Source organism: Oncorhynchus gorbuscha, unplaced genomic scaffold (assembly GCF_021184085.1).
Source record: "Oncorhynchus gorbuscha isolate QuinsamMale2020 ecotype Even-year unplaced genomic scaffold, OgorEven_v1.0 Un_scaffold_778, whole genome shotgun sequence".
Lineage (NCBI taxonomy): Eukaryota > Metazoa > Chordata > Actinopteri > Salmoniformes > Salmonidae > Oncorhynchus > Oncorhynchus gorbuscha.
The window spans coordinates 110,239-135,000 of NW_025745808.1; the positions used below are offsets into that span (position 1 = coordinate 110,239).

Here is a 24,762-nt window from a genome sequence, read left to right on the forward strand (position 1 = left end):
CTGATTCAACCATCACTGATTCAACCATCACTGATTCAACCATCACTGATTCAACCATCACTGATTCAACCATCACTGATTCTCAACACTGATTCAACCATCACTGATTCTCAACACTGATTCAACCATCACTGATTCTCAACACTGATTCAACCATCACTGATTCTCAACACTGATTCAACCATCACTGATTCTCAACACTGATTCAACCATCACTGATTCTCAACACTGATTCAACCATCACTGATTCTCAACACTGATTCAACCATCACTGATTCTCAACACTGATTCAACCATCACTGATTCTCAACACTGATTCAACCATCACTGATTCTCAACACTGATTCAACCATCACTGATTCTCAACACTGATTCAACCATCACTGATTCTCAACACTGATTCAACCATCACTGATTCAACCATCACTGATTCTCAACACTGATTCTCAACACTGATTCAACCATCACTGATTCTCAACACTGATTCAACCATCACTGATTCTCAACACTGATTCAACCATCACTGATTCTCAACACTGATTCAACCATCACTGATTCTCAACACTGATTCAACCATCACTGATTCTCAACACTGATTCTCAACACTGATTCAACCATCACTGATTCTCAACACTGATTCAACCATCACTGATTCTCAACACTGATTCAACCATCAATGATTCAACGATCAATGTCAACACTGATTCAACCATCAATGATTCAACCATCAATGTCAACACTGATTCAACCATCAATGATTCAACCATCAATGATTCAACCATCAATGATTCAACCATCAATGATTCAACCATCAATGTCAACACTGATTCAACGATCAATGATTCAACGATCAATGATTCAACCATCAATGATTCAACCATCAATGTCAACACTGATTCAACCATCAATGATTCAACCATCAATGATTCAACCATCAACGTCAACACTGATTCAACCATCAATGATTCAACCATCAATGTCAACACTGATTCAACGATCAATGTTTCAACGATCAATGTTTCAACGATCAATGTCAACAATGATTCAACCATCAATGTTTCAACGATCAATGTTTCAACGATCGTGTTTCAACGATCAATGTTTCAACGATCGTGTTTCAACGATCAATGTTTCAACGATCAATGTTTCAACGATCAATGTCAACACTGACTCAACGATCAATGTTTCAACGATCAATGTTTCAACGATCAATGTCAACAATGATTCAACGATCAATGTTTCAACGATCAATGATTCAACGATCAATGATTCAACGATCAATGTCAACACTGATTCAACGATCAATGTTTCAACGATCAATGATTCAACGATCAATGATTCAACGATCAATGTTTCAACGATCAATGTCAACAATGATTCAACCATCAATGTTTCAACGATCAATGTTTCAACGATCAATGTTTCAACGATCAATGTCAACACTGATTCAACGATCAATGTTTCAACGATCAATGTTTCAACGATCAATGTTTCAACGATCAATGTCAACACTGATTCAACGATCAATGTTTCAACGATCAATGATTCAACGATCAATGTTTCAACGATCAATGTCAACACTGATTCAACGATCAACGTGTCATCAAAGATCTGTACAAATCTCATTTAGACGTGTTTCAATCTGTACAATTATTTTATTTGGTATAAATATTCACATAAGGAAGGACAAGTCCACAACCAGTAGAGGGATTTAGTGAACCATGTTAATGGAGTATCGTCCATAACAAAATAAAACACACTGAGTAACAAAATGGAGTCATTTTCTTTGTTGAATTAAGTTTCCTTTGTTTTAAAATGCTTTTCAGATATGATCAGGCAAATATAATCAATGTTTCTCGTCATACACATAGAATAATCCAACTCATGAATCGCTTAAAGAATAAGAAGAAAACAATGAAACGGACAAATTGATTTCTTCAGTATTAACACAACGTACATTTACAATAAGGACAAGAAAAGGGACAAAAACATCACCAAACAATGTTTTTATTTCAATAAATTACATAATTATATAAACCTATTTTAGTAGTGTGCTTAGTAGTACCGTAGTAATATAGGATTTGTGTATACATACGTGTGTGGATATATTACATGTATGTAATTAAACATACAGTATTATATTACATGTATATAATTAAACATACAGTATTATATTACATGTATGTAATTTAACATACAGTATTATATTACATGTATGTAATTAAACATACAGTATTATATTACATGTATGTAATTTAACATACAGTATTATATTACATGTATGTAACTTAACATACAGTATAATATTACATGTATGTAACTTAACATACAGTATAATATTACATGTATGTAACTTAACATACAGTATAATATTACATGTATGTAACTTAACATACAATATTATATTACATGTATGTAACTTAACATACAGTTTTATATTACACATACAGTACACCACATAAGCATATCAGAGACACAAATTCAGCAGTAATCACCCTGCCTGAGAGATAGACTCCCTCTCTTACTTATTTAACTCTGAAGGATTCATTTTAACACGTCGTTCCATGGTTTTATAATAATAATAATAATAATAATAATAATATATGCCATTTAGCAGACGCTTTTATCCAAAGCGACTTACAGTCATGTGTGCATACATTCTACGTATGGGTGTTTCATAGAACCAAACAGAAGACAACCAGCTGCTCTTTATCCCCAAACAGAAAGAATAAAATACAATCCGGATAAATCCAAACCAACCGAGACAGTTAACTGTTATGGGTGTAAGATGGCACCGTGATGCCATCTGTTGGTACTCTTGTGTTTTACCGGGGTGCTTGAGATACCCGGATGTGTTGTCATGTACTGAACATGTACGCATCAATGCCTCTGTCTCGTCATTTAACATTCAAACATTAACCAGAGGGGTTATCCTACGAAGCATGCTAGATCTACTCAGGGTCTTTCTAAAGCTAACCAGCTTCCGCTTGCTTCACATCCCAGTTCAGGCGTCATGTGTACCTAACGCAGGTGGATATTGCTTGTACGCCTGCCGTTAACTCTAGAAGGCTTGTAAAACAGCTTGCGCGTGCATGTCGCACGTGGCTAGTCGGAACCGCGAACTCTTCATCGCGACAATGCTGAAACATCAATCCGTGGGCGACTCAGTGCAACATTTTCATTTGTGCAGAAATCAAGAGAAAAGAAAAGTTATTTTGGAAATTCAGCAGGTTGTGGTGTGAAATTGGCTTTTAGAAGTGCCTTTATTTTATCACTCATCATTAACGCGTTTTTTTATTAGATTATTTATCATGAATTAGTCTTTATTTTTTATTACTTATCACAAGTGCCGTATTTGGTGTGCTTATCAATGCACAACAACCACAGGCACCCCCCCCCCCCCTCCTATCAATAAAATAATATTATAAAGTCATACAGAAATGCTACTGGGGGTGAAGTTTAGAATGCAGTCCGTCATTACTAAATGTGAAACGTTAGATATTTTAACATTACTATTTTTTAACACACACACAAAATATATATATTTAAAATCAGTCGTCTACCTCAAATGAAGGGGAGGATGACACAGTCTTTGCGAAAGGGAGGGGAATCTGATTTGATCGATCATTTAATTAAAAGTAAGTGGAGTTAGCCTGCCTCGGAGAGGGTTAGTTCTGGAGGATTCGTTGCCATAGAAACGGACCTTTGCTAAAAGGTGAGACGCTTTCGCATCACCGGTTATCCCGAGTTCCACTCATAGTTCCCCCCCTCAGGGTCCTGTTCAGTAGAGAGCGTAATAAACTAAAACAAGTGTTTCTTATTGGACAAGTTCAGGTCATTTGACCTCCCCGTTTCAGTCAGTTTTGTTCCGTTATCTGCCTACTGAACTAGGCCCCAGGTGGACAGGTTCATGGAATGCGATGCATTCACAGCATTCACCCCCAGTCCCAGACATCGGGAACACGTGATACCGTGACGTCACTACGTTCTGACCGAGTCAGCCAACCCTTCAGTCCAAAAGCCATATGATACCGTGACGTCACTACGTTCTGACCGAGTCAGCCAAACCTTCAGTCCAAAGCCATATGATTTACAGGTCGTGAAGAAAATAAACTACAGGCAGCGAGGCAGCAAACGAAGACCAATTGAAAGACTGAAAGGTGCCGAGGTCAGGACATGACCCCTAATTGTCGGGCCCTGACTGACTAGACAGCAGGGTTCAGGTCAATTCCATTTCAATTCCAGTCAATCCAGAAAATAAGACAAATTCCAATTTAAAAACAATTCTGATTGAAAAGCAATGAAGAGAAATGGAAATGGTATTTCAGTTCAAATGGTATTTCAGTTTACTTCCTGAATTGCTGGACAGGTTTGAAAACGTCCGTCTGTCCACACAAAGCAGTCAGGTCCTGAATTAGGAGCCAATTGATGCTGCCTGCAGAACAGCCCTGAGCTGGAGTCCCATCCATTTCCGGACAATCTGAATAGTGAAACAGATATTCAGTGTGGATTCCAGGCTAGCTTTAACTGGCATGGATACCAATCTGAATAGTGAAACAGATATTCAGTGTGGATTCCAGGCTAGCTTTAACTGGCATGGATACCAATCTGAATAGTGAAACAGATATTCAGTGTGGATTCCAGGCTAGCTTTTACTGGCATGGATACCAATCTGAATAGTGAAACAGATATTCAGTGTGGATTCCAGGCTAGCTTTTACTGGCATGGATACCAATCTGAATAGTGAAACAGATATTCAGTGTGGATTCCAGGCTAGCTTTTACTGGCATGGATACCAATCTGAATAGTGAAACAGATATTCAGTGTGGATTCCAGGCTAGCTTTTACTGGCATGACAGTACACCAGTTCACTTCCCAATACAAGCACAGGGGATGACCGGCACACAAAGCTATGATGACATAGTACACACATGTCCAAACCATGATGACATAGTACACACATGTCCAAGCCATGATGACATAGTACACACATGTCCAAACCATGATGACATAGTACACACATGTCCAAACCATGATGACATAGTACACACATGGCCAAACCATGATGACATAGTACACACATGGCCAAACCATGATGACATAGTACACACATGTCCAAACCATGATGACATAGTACACACATGGCCAAGCCATGAGATATCTGAGTCGTGTAAAGGGATGTCCCTCTCCTTCCCCCTTCAGAAAATGTGTTGTTTATGATTCACAGTGACTTAACACACAACAGTGCATCATCATAACAGTGCTTTAGCCGTATTTATCTTGGTATTACTGAGATTAGTGAAAGTGTCCAACAGTCCTATCACTGTGAAACACTTCACATGGGTTACTCTGCCCGACTCTGCCCGACTCTCTAGACAGTCTCTAGACATACGGTCGTCGCTGTCCGATTCCTGACATCAGATATACTGAGATGACAGGCAGGTACAATGCACCTGTCATTCATTGAGAGTTTAGTTTCTCATATAAAAATAAAGTCTTTGTCGGCCTCTTCTCCAGATCGGGGAGACTTTCTCCCCGGTCCCTTGTCTCTGTCAGGGGATTGGTCCTTGGGTTTGGAGCCGTTGTCCTCAGAGTTGTGGCGGTGGGGGCTCTGGCGATTGGCAGGGTCCGACGCTGAGCCTGGTTTCACTGCTGAGGAGAAGAGGACAGGAGCTGGTTATGAGAATGAACAGCGGAGGGCGCCAAAAACAACCTTATCTGAAAAACAAACGGTTTGATTTCTGTTTTAATCTCCATTTTCTACCTAATCAGTGCTAAAAATGAGTCAAAATAACACTTCTAGATAGTAACTTGTGAAAGATGAATCAATCCAACACATTTTCTAAAGAAAAGCAAGCACATTTTCCAACTGGCATCAACTGGCACCAACTGGCATCAACTGGCATCAACTGGCACCAACTGGCATCAACTGGCACCAACTGGCATCAACTGGCACCAACTGGCACCAACTGGCATCAACTGGCACCAACTGGCACCAACTGGCACCAACTGGCATCAACTGGCACCAACTGGCATCAACTGGCACCAACTGGCACCAACTGGCACCAACTGGCACCAAAGACATATTCTAAAAATATGAACGTTTCCCATGTGAAGCCTAGAGAAGCCTGGATAACTTTCTGCCTCAGGTGCCAGTTGGAGAAAGATCAGTAGGCGGTATTTTAGATTCATTTTGGTAAAAGCTCCCTTCAATTATAAGCCATCAATATCAATCAAATCACGTCCAGAAGCTCCAATAGTGAATCTCACTGCAGTCTGACCTGAACTACGGGACAAGATGAGAGATTAGAAAAGATGCAAGTGAGAGAGGAGGAGGGAAAGGGAGAACTTATTCTAACCAGTACAGGGGAGGGACTTCCTGCTCTTGTGCTCGCCCACTTCCTGTTCGGTGCTGGTAGGTGATTGGCAGGCGTGTCGGGCTCTGAGATTGGCTTGTCAGCTTCCTGATCAGAATCAAACACGCTACCGTCTTCTGTTGGGACATTCACTAGGGAGAGGGTGGAGGGAGGGAGAGGAGGGAGGGAGAGGAGGGAGGGAGAGGAGGGAGAGGGTGGAGGGAGGGAGAGGAGGGAGGGAGAGGGGGGAGGAGAGGGGGAGGGAGGGAGAGGAGGGAGGGAGGGAGGGGGAGGGAGGGAGGAGAGGAGGGAGGAGGGAGGGAGAGGGTGGAGGGAGGGAGGCTGGAGTTTAGTGCTCGTTGATCAATCAGCCATTCAATTAGCCACAGGGCCAAGCCGATTGGGGCATAGTCATTCATTCTAATTTGTCTTTCAGCACATCTGGGCTGCTAAAAATAGAATACAAGTAGGCAATGTGTGGTTCTTTATTGATGGAGTTTGTAAATAATGAGTAGCCTATCAATAACAGATCAATAACATTACATTTACATTACATTTAAGTCATTTAACAGACACTCTTATCAGATCAATAACAGATCAATCGATAACAGATCAATAACAGAGTCATTTAACAGATCGATAACAGATCAATAACAGATCGATAACAGATCAATAACAGATCAACAACAGATCAATAACAGATCGATAACAGATCAATAACAGATCGATAACAGATCGATAACAGATCGATAACAGATCAATAGACAGATCCATAACATGATTTCAATCACAGCATCGAGGGTAACAGATCAACAACTGTTCAATGAGTACAGATCAATAACAGATCAATAACAGATCAATACAGATCAATAACATTATGTAGTAGTGTAGTCAGTGTGTAGTACATGCAGTAGAGTGTTTAGGAGACTTTGTAGTAGTCAGTACAGATCAATAACAGAGTGATAACAGAGTGTGTAGTAGTGTCAATAACAGAGTGATAGCAGTCAATAACAGATAGAGTGATAACAGATCGATAACGGATCTGTGTAGTAGAGTGTGTTATAACAGATAGATAACAGATCGAGTAGATTCAATCTTGATGTGTAGAACATGATTTAGTGTAGTAGACTAGCACTGAGTGGTGAAGAGTGGTCTAGTGAGTGCCCTAGGTGACTGTTCAGTAGTGTAGTAATGTTGATGTGCAGTAGAGTGTGCAGTAGAGTGTGTAGTAGAGTGTGTTAGTAGAGTGTGTAGTAGTGTGTAGTAGAGTGCATTGTAGAGTGCGTAGGTGACTGTGTAGTAGAGTGTATAGTAGACTGTGCAGTAGAGTGTGTAGTAGACTTTGTAGTAGTGTAGTAGAGTGTGTTAGTAGAGTGTGTAGTAGTAGTGTGCAGTAGTGTGTAGTAGTGTGTGTAGTAGAGTGTGTAGAGTGTGTTGTAGAGTGTTAGTAGAGTGTGTTGTAGAGTGTGTAGTAGAGTGTGTAGTAGAGTGTAGTAGAGTGTGTAGTAGACTGTGCAGTAGAGTGTGTAGGAGACTGTGTAGTAGTGTAGTAGAGTGTGTAGTAGACTGTGCAGTAGAGTGTGTAGTAGAGTGCGTAGTAGAATGTGTAGTAGAGTGCATAGTAGAGTGTGTTATAGAGTGCGTAGTAGAGTGCTTAGTAGAATGTGTAGTAGATGTGTGCGTAGTAGAGTGTGTTATAGAGTGTGCAGTAGAGTGTGTTATAGAGTGTGTAGTAGAGTGTGTTGTAGTGCAGTAGAGTGTGTATAGAGTGTGTTATATAATGCAGTAGAGTGTGTTAGTAGAATGTGTTGTAGAGTGTGTAGTAGAGTGTGTAGTAGAGTGTGTAGTAGAGTGTGTAGTAGAGTGTGTTATAGAATGTGTAGTAGAGAAATAGTGTGTTGTAGAGTGTGTTGTAGAGTGTGTTAGTAGAGTGTGTTGTAGAGTGTGAAACAGAGTGTGTTATAGAGTGTGTAGTAGAGTGTCTACTGAGAAGAGATACCAGTTTGTGAGGAAACAGAGGTCTGTGTTATAGAGTGCCTCTCCTTCCAGGCTTGTTCTAGCAGTGTCTTGTGAGAAGAGATACAGTTTAAACAGAGGTCTGTGCTTTATAAAATGTGTTAGGTGTTATACAATCTCAGTGTGTCTAGTGTTCTACTAAGTCTCTACTGAGAAGAGTGAGGGAAACAGAGGTCTGTGTCTTTAGGGCTAAACAGCCTCTCCTTCCAGTAGAGTGTGAACGACACATGGAAGTATGATAGTGTGTGACGAGGTCTGTTCCTACCTGGATGGGTAAAGGTAACCTACCTGCCTGAGCAGAGGGCTTTTGTAGAGTGTGTTATAGAGTGTGTTGTAGGGGACCCTCTTCAGGCTGTTATAGCAGCATTGCCCCTTTGGGAGACACATTCCCTCCAGGAGACTGTGTTATAGAGTGTGAACCATAGAACTGTGTTTCTATGTGTTATAGACAGGTGTGTGTCAAATTTAGGTTAAGATATATCATTTATTGTTGTGTAGTTGAGGACTGCGACAGGAAGCCAGATTGTGTTGGCATCCTAGGTGAAGATCTGTGGTCTATTGAAAGGCAGAAGGTGTCCAGTTAGACCCCAGAATATTACTATTACACTATCACTAGATCTTTAATATCCAGGGGCTAGATAGTTCTAGATCTTTAATATGTAGAGATAGTTCTAGATCTTTAATATCCAGGGGCTCGATAGTTTGAGGGAAACAGAGTTCTAGATCTTTTATCCAGGGCTAAAGTTCTAGATCTTTAACAGCTTTAACATTCAGGAGCTAGATAGTTCTAGATCTCTATCCAGGAGCTAGAAGTTCTAGATCTTTTTCCAGGGAAACAGAGGATAGCTTTCTAGATCTTTTCCAGGCTTTTCTATCCAGGAGCAGATAGTTCTAGATCTGATATCCAGGGGCTAGATAGTTCTAGATCTTTAATATCCAGGAAGCTAGATAGTTCTGATCTTTAGGGCTAATAGCCTCTCCTTCCATGGCTAACGCACAGATCTTTAATATCCAGGAGCTAGATAGTTCTAGAGGTCTCTTCCTACCTGGATCCAGGTAAAGGTAACCTACCTGCCTAGAGGGCTTTTGTATCCAGGTGCCCCCCAGATAGTGCCCTAGATCTTTTTCCATCCAGGAGCTAGATAGTTCTAGATCTTTAATATCCAGGGCTAGATAGTTCTAGATCTTTAATATCCAGGAGCTAGATAGTTCTAGATCTTTAACAGGTGTCAGGGCCTCCAGATAGTTCTAGATCTTTAACAGCTTTAACATCCAGGAGCTAGATAGTTCTAGATCTTTCATCCAGGGCTAGATAGTTCTAGATCTTTAATATCCAGGAGCTAGATAGTTCTAGATCTTTAATATCCAGGGGCTAGATAGTTCTAGATCTTTAATATCCAGGAGCTAGATAGTTCTAGATCTTTAATATCCAGGGGGCTCGATAGTTATAGATCTTTAACAGCTTTAACATCCAGGAGCTAGATAGTTCTAGATCTTTAATATCCAGGGGCTAGATAGTTCTAGATCTTTAATATCCAGGAGCTAGATAGTTCTAGATCTTTAATATCCAGGGGGCTCGATAGTTCTAGAACTTTAACAGATGTAACATCCAGGAGCTAGATAGTTCAAGATCTTTAATATCCAGGGGGCTCGATAGTTCTAGATCTTTAATATCCAGGGGCTCGATAGTTCTAGATCTTTCAGATTTAACATCCAGGGGCTAGATAGTTCTAGATCTTTAACAGATGTAACATCCAGGAGCTTAGATAGTTCTAGATCTTTAATATCCAGGGGCTAGATAGTTCTAGATCTTTAATATCCAGGGGCTCGATAGTTCTAGATCTTTAACAGATGTAACATCCAGGGGCTAGATAGTTCTAGATCTTTAACATCCAGGGGCTAGATAGTTCTAGATCTTTAACATCCAGGAGCTAGATAGTTCTAGATCTTTAACATCCAGCTAGATAGTTCTAGACTTTAACATCCAGCTAGATAGTTCTAGATCTTTAACTTTAATATCCAGGGGCTAGATAGTTCTAGATCTTTAATATCCAGGGGCTAGATAGTTCTAGCAGATGTAACATCCAGGGGCTAGATAGTTCTAGATCTTTAATATCCAGGGGCTAGATAGTTCTAGATCTTTAACATATCCAGGGGCTAGATAGTTCTAGATCTTTAATATCCAGGGGCTAGATAGTTCTAGATCTTTAATATCCAGGGGCTAGATAGTTCTAGATCTTTAACAGATGTAACATCCAGGGCTAGATAGTTCTAGATCTTTAATATCCAGGGGCTAGATAGTTCTAGATCTTTTTATCCAGGAGCTAGATAGTTCTAGATCTTTAATATCCAGGGGCTAGATAGTTCTAGATCTTTAATATCCAGGAGCTAGATAGTTCTAGATCTTTAATATCCAGGGGCTAGATAGTTCTAGATCTTTAACAGCTAGATAGTTCTAGATCTTTAATATCCAGGGCTAGATAGTTCTAGATCTTTAATATCCAGGGGCTCGATCCAGGGGTTCTCTAGATCTTTCAGATTTAACATCCAGGGGCTAGATAGTTCTAGATCTTTAACAGATGTAACATCCAGGGCTAGATAGTTCAAGATCTTTAATATCCAGGGGCTCGATAGTTCTAGATCTTTAATATCCAGGGGCTAGATAGTTCTAGATCTTTAACAGATGTAACATCCAGGGGCTAGATAGTTCTAGATCTTTAATATCCAGGGGCTAGATAGTTCTAGATCTTTAACATCCAGGGCTAGATAGTTCTAGATCTTTAATATCCAGGGGCTAGATAGTTCTAGATCTTTTATCCAGGGGCTAGATAGTAGATCTTTAATATCCAGGGGCTAGATAGTTCTAGATCTTTTATCCAGGGGCTAGATAGTTCTAGATCATCCAGGGGCTTTAACATCCAGATAGTTCTAGATCTTTAACAGATTTAACATCCAGGGGCTAGATAGTTCTAGATCTTTAACAGATGTAACATCCAGGAGCTAGATAGTTCAAGATCTTTAATATCCAGGGGGCTCCGATAGTTCTAGATCTTTAATATCCAGGGGCTAGATAGTTCTAGATCTTTAACAGATGTAACATCCAGCTAGATAGTTCTAGCATAGATAGTTCTAGATCTTTAACATCCAGTGGCTAGATCCAGGGGCTAGATAGTTCTAGATCTTTAACATCCAGGGGCTAGATAGTTCTAGATCTTTAACAGATGTAACATCCAGGGGCTAGATAGTTCTAGATCTTTAACATCCAGGGGCTAGATAGTTCTAGATCTTTTCCAGGGGCAGATAGTAACATCCAGGGGCTAGATAGTTCTAGATCTTTAATATCCAGGGGCTAGATAGTTCTAGATCTTTAATATCTCGATAGTTCTAGATCTTTAACAGGGCTAGATAGTTCTAGATCTTTAACAGATGTAACATCCAGGGGCTAGATAGTTCTAGATCTTTAACATCCAGGGCTAGATAGTTCTAGATAGTTCTAGATCTTTAACAGATGTAACATCCAGGGGCTAGATAGTTCTAGATCTTTAATATCCAGGGGGCTCGATAGTTCTAGATCTTTAATATCCAGGGGCTAGATAGTTCTAGATCTTTAACAGATGTAACATCCAGGGGCTAGATAGTTCTAGATCTTTAACATCCAGGGGCTAGATAGTTCTAGATCTTTAACAGATGTAACATCCAGGGGCTAGATAGTTCTAGATCTTTAACATCCAGGGGCTAGATAGTTCTAGATCTTTAATATCCAGGGGCTAGATAGTTCTAGATCTTTAACAGATGTAACATCCAGGGGCTAGAGAGTTCTAGATCTTTAACATCCAGGGGCAGATAGATCTTTAACATCCAGGGGCTAGATAGTTCTAGATCTTTAACAGATTTAACATCCAGGGGCTAGATAGTTCTAGATCTTTAACAGATGTAACATCCAGGGGCTAGATAGTTCTAGATCTTTAATATCCAGGGGCTAGATAGTTCTAGATCGTTAACAGATGTAACATCCAGGGGCTAGATAGTTCTAGATCTTTAATATCCAGGGGCTAGATAGTTCTAGATCATCAACATATGTAACATCCAGGGGCTAGATAGTTCTAGATCTTTAATATCCAGGGGCTAGATAGTTCTAGATCATTAACATATGTAACATCCAGGGGCTAGATAGTTCTAGATCTTTAATATCCAGGGGCTAGATAGTTCTAGATCTTTAACATCCAGGGGCCTGATAGTTCTAGATCTTTAACAGATTTAACATCCAGGAATAAAACATATATACTTTGTTTATCTGATCCATAATGTATCTATGCTCCTGGTTGTTTACTATACCACAGGAATAAAACTAAAATACAGTATCAATCTGTGTTATGTAAATGCTCCATACTCTACCAACAGGGCCTAAAATGAACACACACCACCTGCCAGATGTCTCTCACCAGCCACTGTGGCGGGTGGTTGGCTCCACAGTGCATTTGGGAATAAAAATAGTCAAGTATGATCACATTTATAGTCAAATAAATGCCGCAGCAGCTGTTTTCAATGTATTTCAAAGCCACTTTGTTTCATAGCTGGTAAATTAATTGCACAAAGTCAAAGAACTGCAAATCCTATATAGTCTATTCCACCTCGCGTTGCAACACAGCCTGGCTGGGGGTGAAGAGTGGGGGGAAATATTCATCGTTAGAAGCGCTGCGGACAAGGCCTAAAAGTTGGTCTTATTTACTTGAAACTGAAGTCTACTGAAGAGATACTTTATCCTTGTGTTTCTTGACTATTTACGTTGTTTTGTTTCACAAGCCAGGTTTGTTTTTCCATGTTTGAGTTTCAACAGCTAGAGAAGAGAAGACAATGTCTCTACTAGTCAGACTCAATCTCACAGAGGCACTAACATGACTGACATCACGCTACCACGGCAACCTCCCGCCCTTAAAGGGAGTAAAAAAAATATTATTCAATAAACCACATTAATTACTTCTTACTAGTAATATATGTGCTGTTTAAGAAGCATTACAAAGAAGGCTCGTCTGTTTTTGTGTGTGTTTTATTAGTGTAATTTTAAATTAAATGACAACATTTTGTCTGGTAGATTTTTTTAAATCTACCTGCCCCAGTGGCTTGTGGACCAAATGTTATACCCTGTCTACCTATGCTCCTGGCTGTTATACATACTAATGGAAGGATATATGAATATCTAGTATATCTGTACATCTCAATGCTCCATATTACAGGCCTACCTATGCTCCTGGCTGTTATCCATACTAATGGAAGGATATAAGAATATCTAGTATATCTGTACATCTCAATGCTCCATATTACAGGCCTACCTATGCTCCTGCTACTGCTGGTGCGCGGCTTCTGAAGGATGGAGGGTCGGGCAGCGAGGGCTGGCTTGGGGCCCTGAAGATGGGGCTTAGGACTGGAACTTAGGACTGAAGTAATGCGGTTCCTAGGGGCCGTCTCTGGTTTGGTCTCCCCACCACGAGGACTCTTCTCTGGGGAGCCGACCACCACCACCCCCTCTGCCTTGGAGCCACCTGGAGACCTGCTCTCTGTTGGGATAGGCTGGCCCTTCACTGCTCACACACACACACAATCAAATCTAAATGTTCATGTGTCACATGCGCCGAATACAACAGGTGTAGGTAGACCTTACAGTGAAATGCTGAATACAACAGGTGTAGTAGACCTTACAGTGAAATGCTGAATACAACAGGTGTAGTAGACCTTACAGTGACATGCTGAATACAACAGGTGTAGTAGACCTTACAGTGAAATGCTGAATACAACAGGTGTAGTAGACCTTACAGTGAAATGCTGAATACAACAGGTGTAGGTAGACCTTACAGTGAAATGCTGAATACAACAGGTGTAGTAGACCTTACAGTGAAATGCTGAATACAACAGGTGTAGTAGACCTTACAGTGAAATGCTGAATACAACAGGTGTAGTAGACCTTACAGTGAAATGCTGAATACAACAGGTGTAGTAGACCTCACAGTGAAATGCTGAATACAACAGGTGTAGTAGACCTCACAGTGAAATGCTGAATACAACAGGTGTAGTAGACCTCACAGTGAAATGCTGAATACAACAGGTGTAGTAGACCTCACAGTGAAATGCTGAATACAACAGGTGTAAGTAGACCTCACAGTGAAATGCTGAATACAACAGGTGTAGGTAGACCTCACAGTGAAATGCTGAATACAACAGGTGTAGTAGACCTCACAGTGAAATGCTGAATACAACAGGTGTAGTAGACCTCACAGTGAAATGCTGAATACAACAGGTGTAGTAGACCTCACAGTGAAATGCTGAATACAACAGGTGTAGTAGACCTTACAGTGAAATGCTGAATACAACAGGTGTAGTAGACCTACAGTGAAATGCTGAATACAACAGTGAAATGCTGAATACAACAGGTGTAGTAGACCTCACAGTGAAATGCTGAATACAACAGGTGTAGTAGACCTCACAGTGAAATGCTGAATACAACAGGTGTAGTAGACCTTACAGTGAAATGCTGAATACAACAGGTGTAGTAGACCTTACAGTGAAATGCTGAATACAACAGGTGTAGTAGACCTCACAGTGAAATGCTGAATACAACAGGTGTAGTAGACCTCACAGTGAAATGCTGAATACAACAGGTGTAGTAGACCTCACAGTGAAATGCTGAATACAACAGGTGTAGTAGACCTCACAGTGAAATGCTGAATACAACAGGTGTAGTAGACCTTACAGTGAAATGCTGAATACAACAGGTGTAGTAGACCTCACAGTGAAATGCTGAATACAACAGGTGTAGTAGACCTTACAGTGAAATGCTGAATACAACAGGTGTAGTAGACCTTACAGTGAAATGCTGAATACAACAGGTGTAGTAGACCTCACAGTGAAATGCTTAATACAACAGGTGTAGTAGACCTCACAGTGAAATGCTGAATACAACAGGTGTAGTAGACCTTACAGTGAAATGCTGAATACAACAGGTGTAGTAGACCTCACAGTGAAATGCTGAATACAACAGGTGTAGTAGACCTCACAGTGAAATGCTGAATACAACAGGTGTAGTAGACCTCACAGTGAAATGCTGAATACAACAGGTGTAGTAGACCTCACAGTGAAATGCTGAATACAACAGGTGTAGTAGACCTTACAGTGAAATGCTGAATACAACAGGTGTAGTAGACCTCACAGTGAAATGCTGAATACAACAGGTGTAGTAGACCTCACAGTGAAATGCTGACAGGTGTAGTAGACCTCACAGTGAAATGCTGACTTAACCAACAAAGCAGTTTTAAGAAAAATAAGTAAGTGTTAAGAAATTATTTACTGAAATAAACTGAAGTAAAAAAAAAAAGAAGATAAATAACAAATAATTAAAGGAGCAACAATAAAATAACAATAGTGAGGATATATAGTCGGACACACATGGCCATTCACGGGACACACAGAAGGCAACAAGTCACACAAACGATTCACAAACGATTCACAAACGATTCACAAACGATTCACAAACGATTCACAAACGATTCACAAATTATTCACAACTGATTCACAAAACAAGTCTTCTGGTTCAGTCACTAACTGTGCTAATCACTTCATTACCTTCAGTCACATGCAAACACATGCATGAGGTCATGTCCAAGATAAGCTTCAATTTGACCGTCTAAATCAAGGCAGTCAGGGTGAATCGATACACATCTGTGGGTTCAGGAAGTATGGTCTCCCACGTCATGTGATTCCCACTTTGTAAACATAAACCAGCCAGTAGAGATGCACTCACCGCTGCCACTGCTGTCTGGACTGGACGACTGGTCATACTGGTCCTGGGGGAGACAGACAGACAACCCTGGGGGTTCAGTCACAGCATCTACTATACATCGACTATTACTAGTGTGGACGTTACTGTCTCCTATCGACTTTAGCATCCCAGCTTGCTCTTAGAATACAATAAGTGTTGTGCTGTATTTATTTCCGGCAGCAGGTGGCGCTGTAGTGTAACAGAGTGGCTGGGCTGAGGTCCAGCCATACAGCTCAGCACCATGACCCCGCCAACAGATGGCTCATGACAGGCCGCTTGGAGTTTGCCAAAAGGCTCCTAAAGGATTCTCAGACCATGAGAAACAAGATTCTCTGGTCTGATGAAACCAAGATTGAACTCTTTGGCCTGAATGAATGCCAAGCGTCACGTCTGGAGGAAACCTGGCACCATCCCTACGGTGAAGCATGGTGGTGTCAGCATCATGCTGTGGGGATGTCTTTCAGCGGCAGGGACTGGGAGACTAGTCAGGATCCAGGGAAAGATGAACAGAGCAAAGTACAGAGAGATCCTTGAAGAAAACCTGCTGAAAATAGCTGTGCAGCGACGCCCCATCCAACCTGACAGAGCTTGAGAGGATCTGCAGATAAGAATGGGAGAAACTCCCAAAATACAGGTGTGCCAAGCTTGTAGTGTCATACCCAAGAAGACTCGAGGCTGTACTCGTTGCCAAAGGTGCTTCAACAGATTAGGGCCTAATTAATGTAATTCAATGGAATGATTTCCTGATTTGAATTGTAAATCAGTAAAATAGTTTAAACTATGCTTATATTTTTGTTCAGTATATAAACCAGTACAGACAGTTACAGTAATATATTACTTTTGATTCACCAGTACAGATGTAGTAACAGTAATATATTACTTTTGGTTCTTCGGTACTGACTGATGTAGTTACAGTAATATATTACTTTTGATTCACCCGTACAGCTAGATGTAGAAACAGTAATATATTACTTTTGGTTCTCCAGTACTGACTGATGTAGTTACAGTAATATATTACTCTTGATTCACCGGTACAGACAGATGTGGTAACAGTAATATATTACTTTTGGTTCTCCAGCAGACAGATGTAGTTACAGTAATATATTACTTTTGATTCACCGGTACTGACCTTATGTGATCCGAAGGTCCGTCTCTCCTGCTTGGCCTTCATCTCCGCCAGGAGTCCAGTCCCCATCACCTGCACCCCGTAGCGCCTCCCCCCCTGGGGACTACCCTTACTGTCCCCCTCTGACACCTCATCCATAGAGTCTGGGGTCCGTAGCTCCTCAGACCGGTCTGAGCTGCTGCTGCACTCCAGGGGTTGGGTGAGCTGGCTGGGATGAGTGGGCTGGGTCTTGGCCTCCTTGACCTTGGTTGGTGGTTCTGGAGCTTGGCTCTTCAGGGAGGCCTTAGGGGAGGAAGGCCCCTCGGGGACAGTGGTTACTAGAGCTGGGGTTAGGGCTGGAGCTGGGGTTAGGGCTGGAGCTGGGGTAGACTGGTTCTTCTCTGACTTGTCTTTGTCTGAAGTCTTGTCTTTGTCTGAAGACTTGGAGGTGCGAGACTTGATGAGGTTGAGGAAACCTCCTTTACTCCTCTTCTTCTCCCCGTCCTGGGAGTCTGAACTCTTTAGGGAACGTCTGAGAGGGGGAGAGAGGGGGAAGGAGAGAGGGGGGAGTGAGAGAGAGAGGGAGAGAGAGAGGAAGAAGTGAGAGACGGAGAGAGGGGGGAGTGAGAGAGAGAGAGAGGAAGGAGTGAGAGACGGAGAGAGGGGGGAGTGAGAGAGAGAGAAAGGAGTGAGAGACAGAGGAGTGAGAGACGGAGAGAGGGGGGAGTGAGAGAGAGAAAGTTAACTTTTTCAATATAAACATGGCTGAAAGAGCAAGAGGACAAGTAATTGTTCATAGTGATGAGTCGTAACGCTAACTTCGAGTCCATCTTGGTGACTTTCTTGGAGAAGAACTCGTCCACCCCCTCATCAACCCTTCCATGCAGGCCGTTCTGCTCTCCGTCCTGAGACGTGGTGCTGCTGATTTGCTGTGAAGTAAAAATACAGGGTTGTTATAACACCATACAGGGTTGTTATAACACCATACCAATACGGGGTTGTTATAACACCATGACAATACAGGGTTGTTATAACACCATACCACTACAGGGTTGTTATAACACCATGACAATACAGGGTTGTTATAACACCATGACAATACAGGGTTGTTATAACACCATGACAATACAGGGTTGTTATAACACCATACCACTACAGGGTTGTTATAACACCATGACAATACAGGGTTGTTATAACACCATGACAATACAGGGTTGTTATAACACCATACAGGGTTGTTATAACACCATACCACTACAGGGTTGTTATAACACCATACCACTACAGGGTTGTTATAACACCATACCACTACAGGGTTGTTATAACACCATGACAATACAGGGTTGTTATAACACCATGACAATACAGGGTTGTTATAACACCATGACAATACAGGGTTGTTATAACACCATGACAATACAGGGGGTTGTTATAACACCATACCACTACAGGGTTGTTATAACACAATACAGGGTTGTTATAACACCATACCACTACAGGGTTGTTATAACACCATGACAATACAGGGTTGTTATAACACCATGACAATACAGGGTTGTTATAACACCATGACAATACAGGGTTGTTATAACACCATACAGGGTTGTTATAACACCATACCACTACAGGGTTGTTATAACACAATACAGGGTTGTTATAACACCATACCACTACAGGGTTGTTATAACACCATGACAATACAGGGTTGTTATAACACCATACAGGGTTGTTATAACACCGTGCCAATACAGGGTTGTTATAACACCATACCACTACAGGGTTGTTATAACACCATACCACTACAGGGTTGTTATAACACCATGACAATACAGGGTTGTTATAACACCATGACAATACAGGGTTGTTATAACACCATACCACTACAGGGTTGTTATAACACAATACAGGGTTGTTATAACACCATACCACTACAGGGTTGTTATAACACCATGACAATACAGGGTTGTTATAACACAATACAGGGTTGTTATAACACCATACCACTACAGGGTTGTTATAACACCATGACAATACAGGGTTGTTATAACACAATACAGGGTTGTTATAACACCATACCACTACAGGGTTGTTATAACACCATACCACTACAGGGTTGTTATAACACCATGCCAATACAGGGTTGTTATAACACCATACCACTACAGGGTTGTTATAACACCATGACAATACAGGGTTGTTATAACACCATGACAATACAGGGTTGTTATAACACCATGACAATACAGGGTTGTTATAACACAATACAGGGTTGTTATAACACCATACCACTACAGGGTTGTTATAACAATACAGGGTTGTTATAACACCATACCACTACAGGGTTGTTATAACACAATACAGGGTTGTTATAACACCATACCACTACAGGGTTGTTATAACACAATACAGGGTTGTTATAACACCATACCACTACAGGGTTGTTATAACACAATACAGGGTTGTTATAACACCATGACAATACAGGGTTGTTATAACACCATACCACTACAGGGTTGTTATAACACAATACAGAGTTGTTATAACACCATGACAATACAGGGTTGTTATAACACCATACCAATACAGGGTTGTTATAACACCATACCAGATAAACTACTTCATAAAGTAAGAGAGGACTAGTTGTGTGTTTGAGAACAAGCGTAAAAGGTGTTTCTAAAATAAACACCGTACTCACTTCCAAAGGTTCTTACTCTGGGGTTGTTGTTAGAACTAAATAACTGACATCTCCCTTACTGTCCTGCTCATTCCCCCAGCAGTAACTCACAGAGGCGATACTCACCAGTATCTTACTGGACTGCTCATTCCCCCAGCAGTAACTCACAGTGACGATACTCACCGGTATCTTACTGTCCTGCTCATTCCCCCAGCAGTAACTCACAGAGGCGATACTCACCGGTATCTTACTGGACTGCTCATTCCCCCAGCAGTAACTCACAGAGGCGATACTCACCGGTATCTTACTGGACTGCTCATTCCCCCAGCAGTAACTCACAGAGGCGATACTCACCGGTATCTTACTGTCCTGCTCATTCCCCCAGCAGTAACTCACAGAGGCGATACTCACCGGTATCTTACTGGACTGCATCTTCTTGTTCCTGCGAGGGCGTAGTTTGGTGAAGTGCTGCAGCTTCTTGGCCTCGTCTGAGGGCAGTTCTCCCATGGCCCCTGACGGTCTCTTCTCTGACCTCGAGAGGGTAGGAGCAGGGGAAGGTGCAGGAGGGTCCTCTGTGTGGATAGGAACATCTTCCAGGGCCTTGTCAAGGTCAAACTCCATCTCTACAAGGTCAGAGGTCACAGGTTATAGACAGGTCAGAGGATTACATACTGTAGATGGTGGGAACATTATGAATAAGTAGCAGTTCATATCTAGTAAGACTATGTAATGAAACACATTTCACAAAACACATTTCTGCATTTATAAATTAACCTAAAACTAGAGGTGTGTTATCTAAACCAGCTCTCTGTCAGAACCTACAACTAGAGGTATGTTATCTAAACCAGCTCTCTGTCAGAACCTACAACTAGAGGTATGTTATCTAAACCAGCTCTCTGTCAGAACCTAAACCAGCTCTCTGTCAGAACCTACAACTAGAGGTATGTTATCTAAACCAGCTCTCTGTCAGAACCTACAACTAGAGGTATGTTATCTAAACCAGCTCTCTGTCAGAACCTACAACTAGAGGTATGTTATCTAAACCAGCTCTCTGTCAGAACCTAAAACAGCTCTCTGTCAGAACCTAAAACAGCTCTCTGTCAGAACCTAAAACTAGAGGTATGTTATCTAAACCAGCTCTCTGTCAGAACCTAAAACTAGAGGTATGTTATCTAAACCAGCTCTCTGTCAGAACCTAAAACAGCTCTCTGTCAGAACCTACAACTAGAGGTATGTTATCTAAACCAGCTCTCTGTCAGAACCTACAACTAGAGGTATGTTATCTAAACCAGCTCTCTGTCAGAACTACAACTAAACCAGCTCTCTGTCAGAACCTACAACTAGAGGTATGTTATCTAAACCAGCTCTCTGTCAGAACCTAAAACTAGAGGTATGTTATCTAAACCAGCTCTCTGTCAGAACCTAAACCAGCTCTCTGTCAGAACCTACAACTAGAGGTATGTTATCTAAACCAGCTCTCTGTCAGAACCTAAACCAGCTCTCTGTCAGAACCTACAACTAGAGGTATGTTATCTAAACCAGCTCTCTGTCAGAACCTAAACCAGCTCTCTGTCAGAACCTAAAACAGCTCTCTGTCAGAACCTAAAACAGCTCTCTGTCAGAACCTAAAACAGCTCTCTGTCAGAACCTAAAACAGCTCTCTGTCAGAACCTACAACTAGAGGTATGTTATCTAAACTAGCTCTCTGTCAGAACCTACAACTAGAGGTATGTTATCTAAACCAGCTCTCTGTCAGAACCTAAACCAGCTCTCTGTCAGAACCTACAACTAGAGGTATGTTATCTAAACCAGCTCTCTGTCAGAACCTACAACTAGAGGTATGTTATCTAAACCAGCTCTCTGTCAGAACCTAAACCAGCTCTCTGTCAGAACCTACAACTAGAGGTATGTTATCTAAACCAGCTCTCTGTCAGAACCTACAACTAGAGGTATGTTATCTAAACCAGCTCTCTGTCAGAACCTAAAACAGCTCTCTGTCAGAACCTACAACTAGAGGTATGTTATCTAAACCAGCTCTCTGTCAGAACCTACAACTAGAGGTATGTTATCTAAACCAGCTCTCTGTCAGAACCTACAACTAGAGGTATGTTATCTAAACCAGCTCTCTGTCAGAACCTACAACTAGAGGTATGTTATCTAAACCAGCTCTCTGTCAGAACCTACAACTAGAGGTATGTTATCTAAACCAGCTCTCTGTCAGAACCTACAACTAGAGGTATGTTATCTAAACCAGCTCTCTGTCAGAACCTACAACTAGAGGTATGTTATCTAAACCAGCTCTCTGTCAGAACCTAAAACAGCTCTCTGTCAGAACCTACAACTAGAGGTATGTTATCTAAACCAGCTCTCTGTCAGAACCTAAACCAGCTCTCTGTCAGAACCTACAACTAGAGGTATGTTATCTAAACCAGCTCTCTGTCAGAACCTACAACTAGAGGTATGTTATCTAAACCAGCTCTCTGTCAGAACCTACAACTAGAGGTATGTTATCTAAACCAGCTCTCTGTCAGAACCTACAACTAGAGGTATGTTATCTAAACCAGCTCTCTGTCAGAACCTACAACTAGAGGTATGTTATCTAAACCAGCTCTCTGTCAGAACCTAAAACAGCTCTCTGTCAGAACCTACAACTAGAGGTATGTTATCTAAACTAGCTCTCTGTCAGAACCTAAACCAGCTCTCTGTCAGAACCTACAACTAGAGGTATGTTATCTAAACCAGCTCTCTGTCAGAACCTACAACTAGAGGTATGTTATCTAAACCAGCTCTCTGTCAGAACCTAAAACTAGAAGTATGTTATCTAAACCAGCTCTCTGTCAGAACCTAAAACTAGAAGTATGTTATCTAAACCAGCTCTCTGTCAGAACCTACAACTAGAGGTATGTTATCTAAACCAGCTCTCTGTCAGAACCTAAAACAGCTCTCTGTCAGAACCTACAACTAGAGGTATGTTATCTAAACCAGCTCTCTGTCAGAACCTAAAACTAGAAGTATGTTATCTAAACCAGCTCTCTGTCAGAACCTAAAACAGCTCTCTGTCAGAACCTACAACTAGAGGTATGTTATCTAGTTAATTATTCATCAGCTTCTCGTACAGGTAGGAACACCACAACAATCTGTCATGGTCCACACGTCACAACGTTGATCTGATACCAGCGCTCTGCTTGGTCGAGGAGACTCACCGAAGGCACGAGAAACTGGACGGAGCATTCTACTGTGGATGCTTTTCCTCTTGGACTTGGGAGTCATCTGGAAAGAACACAGATATTTACGCATAAGAGACGCCATAACGGCTATGATCAAAACCTTCTGATACTCAGCCAGCCCTCTTACAGTAGACTGGGAGGTCACTTTCAATCCACAATCACAAAACACACTTCACTGAGTGTAATGTGTCAATGCTGCACTTGAATTCAGGACATCATTTCAATACTAGTTTGCGTAAAAGATGAAGTGATCTTTATCTTGTTTGTTTTTTTTCCCTCTCGCTTATTCGGTTACCAAAACAAAACCAAAAAATGAGGACAGAAAACTAACTGTGTCCTGCTGCATCAAACCTCCAATATTAACAGGACAGAAAACTAACTGTGTCCTGCTGCATCAAACCTCCAATATTAACAGGACAGAAAACTAACTGTGTCCTGCTGCATCAAACCTCCAATATTAACAGGACAGAACACTAACTGACAGGAGATGTGTCCTGCTGCATCAATATTAACAGGACAGAACACTAACTGACAGGAGATGTGTCCTGCTGCATCAAACCTCCAATATTAACAGGACAGAACACTAACTGACAGGAGACATCAAACCTCAATATTAACAGGACAGAACACTAACTGACAGGAGATGTGTCCTGCTGCATCAAACCTCCAATATTAACAGGACAGAACACTAACTGACAGGAGATGTGTCCTGCTGTATCAAACCTCCAATATTAACAGGACAGAACACTAACTGACAGGAGATGTGTCCTGCTGCATCAAACCTCCAATATTAACAGGACAGAACACTAACTGACAGGAGATGTGTCCTGCTGCATCAATATTAACAGGACAGAACACTAACTGACAGGAGATGTGTCCTGCTGCATCAATATTAACAGGACAGAACACTAACTGACAGGAGATGTGTCCTGCTGCATCAAACCTCCAATATTAACAGGACAGAACACTAACTGACAGGAGATGTGTCCTGCTGCATCAAACCTCCAATATTAACAGGACAGAACACTAACTAACAGGAGATGTGTCCTGCTGCATCAATATTAACAGGACAGAACACTAACTGACAGGAGATGTGTCCTGCTGCATCAAACCTCCAATATTAACAGACAGACAGGAGATGTGTCCACTGCATCAAACAATATTAACAGGACAGAACACTAACTGACAGGAGATGTGTCCTGCTGCATCAATATTAACAGGACAGAACACTAACTGACAGGAGATGTGTCCTGCTGCATCAAACCTCCAATATTAACAGGACAGAACACTAACTGACAGGAGATGTGTCCTGCTATCAAACAATATTAACAGGACAGAAGGACAGAACACTAACTGACAGGAGATGTGTCCTGCTGCATCAAACCTCCAATATTAACAGGACAGAACACTAACTGACAGGAGATGTGTCCTGCTGCATCAATATTAACAGGACAGGACACTAACTGACAGGAGATGTGTCCTGCTGCATCAAACCTCCAATATTAACAGGACAGAACACTAACTGACAGGAGATGTGTCCTGCTGCATCAAACCTCCAATATTAACAGGACAGA

At 41.3% G+C, this 24,762-nt stretch overlaps 1 long non-coding RNA gene and 1 pseudogene across 1 annotated transcript; both read right to left on the reverse strand.

Annotated features, from left to right (window-relative positions):
- Positions 1 to 5,383: 5,383 nt before the first annotated feature.
- Positions 5,384 to 8,675, reverse strand: LOC124020240. The gene is made up of 3 exons (XR_006835941.1): positions 8,661 to 8,675; positions 6,360 to 6,508; positions 5,384 to 5,652 (listed from the first exon to the last, which is right to left on the reverse strand). It is a non-coding gene; the product is annotated as an uncharacterized LOC124020240 (long non-coding RNA).
- Positions 8,676 to 13,277: 4,602 nt separating this feature from the next.
- The window catches only part of LOC124020239, a 93,315-nt pseudogene continuing 81,830 nt past the window's right edge, over positions 13,278 to 24,762 (reverse strand).